This window comes from Cannabis sativa, chromosome 7, assembly GCF_029168945.1.
Source record: "Cannabis sativa cultivar Pink pepper isolate KNU-18-1 chromosome 7, ASM2916894v1, whole genome shotgun sequence".
In the NCBI taxonomy this organism is placed as follows: Eukaryota; Viridiplantae; Streptophyta; class Magnoliopsida; order Rosales; family Cannabaceae; genus Cannabis; species Cannabis sativa.
Window position 1 is genome coordinate 5,575,190 of NC_083607.1, and position 7,482 is coordinate 5,582,671.

Sequence of the window (7,482 nt, forward strand, 5' to 3'; positions counted from 1 at the left end):
TCACTGGAGGACTACGAAGAACATTACATACCTTCCTTCACCTTTTTCCTACATACTTTGTTGACACCAAGTCTCCTTTATTCCAAGCACCATTGACCTGCACAGTTATCAAGATCAGGGACCATTCTTTTTTCTTACTTTTATTGGTTTATTGTTCCCAAGAACCTTACAACCACCATCTTTATCAAATTTGTTAATATTGGATTTCCCATGAGCCTTGTATTCATAAGTCTCGATACAGATTTTGCCTAAAAATATATTGTAGTATTATTGTCTATACACTCATGAGAACATAACTCTGGTGTGTTGGATCCAATTAATAAAAACAAAAGTAGACATAGCCCCATTACCATCGCTGTGAACTACTATAAATTCTTAGTGTCTATTTTATTTATTGCAGTTTTATTCAGCCAAATTAATTTATTGAAGTCCTCTTATTTTTCTTTTACAATTTTTTTAGATCAGTTAACAAAAAATCGCATCAACAATATGTATACACACTATTTTACATGAAATAATAATGGGTAAATACCATTTTGGACTTTGTGTTTTGTAAAAGTTACTAATTAGACCATATGTTTTGTTAAATGACAAAATGTACCATGTATTTTCTAAAATAGTACAAATAGGATCCTGAATTGATTTTTTATCAAAATAAAATTTAATTATAATCCGATCTAAAAGTGCTATGACAAAATTATTTACAATTTCTATATCTATTCGTATTAGGAATTATCTTCAAGTTGGTTATATTAAAAAAAGTTATCAAAAATTAAGCTCATACAGGGTTCTATTTTTACCATTTTGAAAAATACATAATTTATTTTGTCATTTAACAAAATACATGGTCAAATCGGTAACTTTTACAAAATATAGGGTCCAAATGATATTTACCTAATAATAATAAAGACGTGTATATTTGATAAGAATTATGTTTTTAGTATTTAACTTTGTTGACTTCGCTTTTAGCCAACGACAATGAGTCTTTTTGATAAGCGATACACGATATGTCGTAATAAGAATACGTAATAAAGCAAATAATAATAATAAGAAGACACAGAAATTTTATAGAGGTTCAGCCCCAAGCAGTTCGGTAATAGCCTAATCCTCGTTAGTTGTATTGATTTAAGAATAAGGAAGAAGATTCCTTTTCTTATAGCTCTTACAATAATATCACTGAATATATAATTCTTAGATAGCCTTAGCTTATAGCGTTTCGGCGTATGATTTCTCCTCCCTTGCCCAGTGAACATTCCTCACTATTTATAGGGCAGGAAACTTGAGGAGGAAGAGTTTCCTCTCTCGTTACAAAGCGCATAAACACAAAGATCGTGGGATCATTGCTGAATGCTAGGATCGTGGGATTGAGGTCGTATACACCGATAGTGGAATCGTGTGTATGCCATATCCACGCAAGTTGATCCCTAAGTTATAGGGATTGAGCTGGTGACTTACGAAGTGCTTGGCTGAATTCGCTAAGTGTTGCTCATTCTGCACGGCTTGTTGAGTATTCCATCATAGACATGCCAGCGAGGCATCCTGCTCGGCATGTTAATCCGACCAGGCGCTTTAAGTTGATGCCACGTGTCACCATTCTTGTGATGCCACGTCAGAGTGCCAATTTTGGGATAACATTTGCCCCCAAGTCTGTGTGGGACCTCCGAGGTTGCGTATACACTTCTTCCGAGCTGGCTCGGCCTTTGAAAGGGGACACGTGTCGAGCATGACCGTTCGAGACTCGATGTGAAGCTGACTGGGAGTCCCTTCGGTTTTCGGCTAATTAATGCTCTGACAATTAATATTTTGAAAATCTGAATTTCTCTCTCCACGGCTAACGGTTGCACTCGATTATTTTGATTTCCTATATTTGCTTTCAAGGCGGGAAGTCGAGGCATCTAAGGTTCCTTTACGTACAGTTACCCTTTTGCCTATAAATACTTGGAGTACTGGCACATTACCTCATTTCATCACCCTTCGTTGTTAAGCAAACTTCAGAGCAAAAAGAGAGAGTTTTCTGGCTTCAAAGTTGCTGAAGAGCTTTCAGACGATTTCAGGCTTGCTTGAATCCGGACACTTGAATCTTTGAGTAAGTTTCTGACTCCCTTTATGTTTTTCCTTTGCATGCTTGTGCTTTTGAATGTATCTTTGCTGTAGAAATAACACTGCAGGAAACCCTAGGGTTTGAAACTTCTTCGACTCTTCTTTCCATGTCCTTGCGTTAGCTTTCAGCCGTAAGGCTTATTTTAGAACTGCATTGCGTTTGTTTTCCATTGTGCTTTCTTTAAGCTTCATGAACTTTTTGCCATAACTCAAGAAAAACTTTCTGACTTCTTGAGTTTAGACTTTTCTTCGAACATGGCTGTTCTTTAATCTGTTGGGTACTCCTGGTCGGCATATTTGCTTGTTTTTTCGCTTGATACTCCGTCCAACACTCATCTTGCGTGTTGTCTTTTGTAGATGAACCCAGGTGAGTCTTGGGAGCCCGAGCATCAAATCGACCAGGAACTGCTCCAACTTCTGCACGTAGTCCACCCTCGTCTTCATGCTAATCTTCCTTCTGATTCCGTACCCAGCCATAGAATGATGGCTCGTACGAAGAAAACTACGCCTCTGGCTGACGCTTCTAATCCTCAGGTGGCTCGGCTTGCCACCCTGCCCGACGTCGAATAGGATTTGGCGATCCCAATGGATGAGGACCGTGAGGGGGACGCTGAAGTCCAGGAGGTTGAGGAGCTGGACGAGGCACGTCCGGGCAGCCCTCCCGCTGCTGAGGGAGAGGAGGAGATTGAACCCCCTAACTATGGGGAGTATAATGAGGCTGGGCAACCAGTTGATGCTGACGGGGACGTCCTGGTTGCGGGCGTCGACTACGTCACCGAGGAGCTTGTTGAGGCAGTTCCTCATAGGAGGCAGGGTGCCTTGGGCGCCAGATGGGTGAGTCCTCCGTCCAAGATTTCGGAGGCACGCCTCCGCACTCTCGACCAGGACGGATACTTGGGCGAGCTGGACTGCTTCATTCCCGCCCACGACAATCGCGCCTCAAACCCTACTGAGGGGATGTGCGCCTGGCCGGGGGCTCATGGCCAGCAAGGGGCGTTGATGCCCTTGCACAAGTACTTCCGGGATGTGGCGGACTTCTTCGGCCTCTACCCGACCCAGATCACTCCCAAGGGCATTAAGTATTTGTCCACTCTCTTCGTCCTTTACGCTTCCCAGGGATGGGGCGCTCCTTCTCCCCACGAGGTCGCTTGGTTCTTCGACCTGAAGTCTACCCCCAAGCAAGGCAGGTCGGGGTATTTTTACTTCTCTCAGCCAGGCTTCAAGTGGTTGAGCGGGACGGACAACAAGGCCATCAGCAAAATAGGGCATTTGGTTGATGAGTACTTCATGGTTAAGGATCCGAACATCACCCGGACTCGGTTTCAGCAGATTCCTACATATCACCGTCCTCCCCTCACTCTTACCCTTAGGGATAGGGCTCAGAAGCTTGCTCGGTTGCCGGCGGAAGACAGGGATATTATCCAGTTGACCTCCGATGCAAATCTGGTGCAGTATGGGCTCTATCTTGAGGACTTTTCTTCTAAGTCTGAGACGGGGAAGAAGAGGAAGTCTGCTGCTGCTCGGCCTGAACGAGCTCATTCGGAGGATGAGTTGATTCAACTTAAGCGGGAGGCTAAGTTGAAGGGTGGTGCTCGGGCAAAGCAGTACGCTCAGGAGTCTATGAATCCTGAAGATGAAGCTGAGGCTGAGGCTGAGGCTGAGCAGGTGACTCCTTTGAGGAGGAAGAAGAAACTCCCAGCCACGCCCAAGCCCGTAGAACACGCCATTCGCATAAGGGAGCCCATTTCACCTGTTCGGCCATCCCATCCTTATGCTGGAAAAGGAAAGGTCGTTATGGCTGAGATATCAAGTGATGATGGACTTCTAACTTTCTGGGCGGGCAGTCACTCTGCGCTTTACTTCTTTTTCAGCTTCTTGGCTTCCATACTTTGTATTTTTTGTTGGTTTTTGCTAACCATGCTGTTTTTGCTCTTGTGCGGACATGTCTCGGCAGATGATGGACGCCTTAAGGAAGAGGATGAGCGGAAGCTCTAGCGCCAACCCTCCGGCCAAGAAGTCTAAGGTCAGAGAGGGGTCTTCAGAAAGAGGCCTTCTGGAGAGGTCATTGACCTTTCTGAGGAGCTAGCTGCTGCAAATCCTTCTACTCCCCAATCTGCCAAGTCTAAGGAGTCTGGGCCACCAACATCTGGATCCGAACTAGTCAGGAGGATTCCTGAACGGATGCAGGCACCAACTTTACCCGTGCCCGTGCTGCCTGAGGTCAAGAAGGGCAGGGAGGTGATGGCTCATCACATGAACCGGCTGGTTCCTGAGGTCGGTGAGCAGCTGGCTGGTGCAGACCACTCATCTCTGGATGTGTTGGTGGGCGGAGTCTTGCAGGAGCTTACCAGGGTTAGTCTTTTCTTTTCGACACTTCTCTTTTAGCTTTTCATACTTAGCTTCATATGCTGATCTTTTCCTTTGTGCAGGTCGGTTTGAAGCTGGGTTATGCTTACTCCCAGGCTAAATCTGCTGCTTCCAAGAGTACGGCTCTGTCCGACACCTTGAGGGCGGAGGCAGACTTGGCCAAGAAGGAAGCTGAGGAGGCCAGGGCGGAGACTGCAGCTGTTCGCCATGAGTTGGGTGAGGCCAACAAGAAGCTTTTTGCCGCTAATAAGAAGATCATCGTGCTGACCAAGGATCTCGAGGCTGCTGATCTTCTTGAGGAAACCATTGAGACCTTATCTGCTGAGGTTGATCGTCTTCAAGATGAGAGGACTTCTCTGCGGCAAGCCTATCTTCGGCTGAAGGAAGATAAGGACGCTCAGGCGTTCGAGGCGAACCGCTTGAAGGAGAAGGTAGATGCTTTGGAGACTGCCGGCCTCGAGCTCTTCTTTGATTTTTGGAAGGCTAATCCCCAGGCCAACTTCGACTACTTGGGCGACGCCAAGGAAATGTACCTCAAGTACTGCGCGGCCCAAGTTGCCTATGGTGGGAAAGAGGTGGCTGCTTCAACTTCCGGCCAAGCTTCTGACCAGGCTGTTGATGCTTCTCCTGCTCAAACAACAGATCCTCCTGCTCCAGTCGGCTCAGAAGAACCGAATCCAGAGCCTGGGACTCCAGCCGTTTGAACATTGATCTTTTTACTCCTCCTGTTTATATATATATATATTATATATGGCCGTAAGGCCTTTAAGACATCATGACCGGCCAAGCGGTTTTTAAACTTGGAATTAATTTTCATTTTTCTGACAACGGGCTGACCGGACAACTTTTAATCCTGGTACATTATGCTCTTGTTATCCTTAATAAATTTCATTCTCTGTTTATAATTGCAGTGCAATTGTTTTTATTTTATGTTTACCAGATGCTTTGTACAGGTATAGGTGCCCCCCAAGTGACCGAGCAGACGTATGACTCTTGGTCACTTGTCTTTGCAAATATATTGCTTTTTGTTCAGTGTTTTGGGTTCGACCGAACCTTTTGTACGCACTCTAGGTAAATTATAATCATGCTGATTTTTTCGACTCAATAGAATTGGAAATACTATCTTTATTCTTTTATTGATCGAAAATGTATTTGTTACCGTAGTAACTTACATCAGAGCTAGTGATCCAATGGATCTTTTTAGCTTAACATGACATAAAACAAATAAGAAACTGTACTTTAAAGTGGTCTACCCGACCTGAGTACTTTTGTTTCTGAAACCTTTGCGCGGAGTCCGCCCAAGAGGCCATTCACTTATAGCGAATGTTCAATAGTACTTTAATGTGGTCTACCCGACCTGAGTACTTTGAAATGGCCTATTTGACCTGAGTACTTTGAAGTGGTCTACCCGACCTGAGTACTCATTGGTAGTATTTCCTTAACTGTTCTCTATTCCAGTATCGTGGTACTAAAATGAGTTGCATTTTTTCGTCATACTTACCAAGTTTGTATGCTCCAGAGTCGAGAACTTCGACCACCTGATAAGTGTTGGAAATTATTTTACCAGGATCTAGATTTACTAACAAGTATGTTGGATTAACAACCTAATATGAATTCTAAAACAATGAAAATAAACACATATAAAGTTAGAAAACCTTACAGTGGGTGCAGCGGAATAATATGACTCCTTCCGTTCAGATCTCTAGCCCTTGATTCCTTTCTGTAGCAGAGCATCACCAAGATCTGAACCTGGATCTTCTTTTCTCCTTCTTTGATGCAGAAATTCCATAGTCTTCCATACTATAATTGAGATACCACTTGATGTGTGTGGGCACTACTCATCACTCAAGGATTTTCGAAAATACAAAAAAGAAAAGAGAGAGAGAAGGTGGCGTGTGAGGCTTTTTCTGAGAGAAACAAAGTGATCAAAGATGTGTGTCATAGTTTCCTCAAGCCAACACTTTCTATTTATAGAAAACCCTCTAGGTTTAGGTTAGAATTGTATGGCATTAAAATAATGGAAACTACAAATGGTATTTCTCATGCATAGGGTCGGCCATACAAAGGGTATTGGGCCTCACTTTGCAACTTTCCCATTTTGTTATTTTCCATTCCCATTTTCTCAAAAATGCCAATTTTCCAATTTAACCTTTTAAATGCCAATTCTAATTATTTAATAACTTGGAAATAATTATCAAATAATATTGCCATTTAATATATTTATTAATTTAGACATATAAAGTCTCTTAATCAATAAATAAACCTTAAATCTCTTTTCTTTACAATTTCGCCCTTGCTTAGTGAAAATTCACAAAGTAGACATAGTCTAACTTTTAGAATTTTAATTGATTAATTAAAATCAATTAACTGAGTTTTACAAGCAGTATGGTCTCAACTAGTATGGGGACCATGGGTCTATATAACCGAGCTTCCAATAAGTCGAACCGAATTTACCAAGTAAATTCCCTAACTTATTAATTCCTCATTGAATCCACACTTAGAACTTGGAATTGCACTCTCAGTCATATAGAAACGCTCTATATGTTCCACGATATAGACACGTCATTAGTTATCCATTGTTATAACCCTAATGTGATCAATGATCCTCTATATAGATGATTTACACTGTACAGGGATTAAATTACCGTAACACCCTACAATGTATTTTATCCTTAAAACACTTAACCCTGTATAAATGATATTTCACCTAAGTGAAATGAGATCTCCACCATTTATCTTCGTTTGGTTAAGCTTGAAGGAAATCATCCTTTACTTCTATTTGCCAAATAGAAGCTATAGATTCCATATTTATGTTAGCGCTCCCACTCAGTTGCATTACCGTGTTCCCAAAATGTACGTATCACCCTGATACAAAACTAGGCTTAACTAACAAATCAAAGAACACGAGTAACACTCTTGAAATTGAACCTAACCATATCAGGATTTCGATCATGTGATCTAGGATCAACAGGTGATATTGAATTGAATAGATATTACGGTAAATTTCAACATATC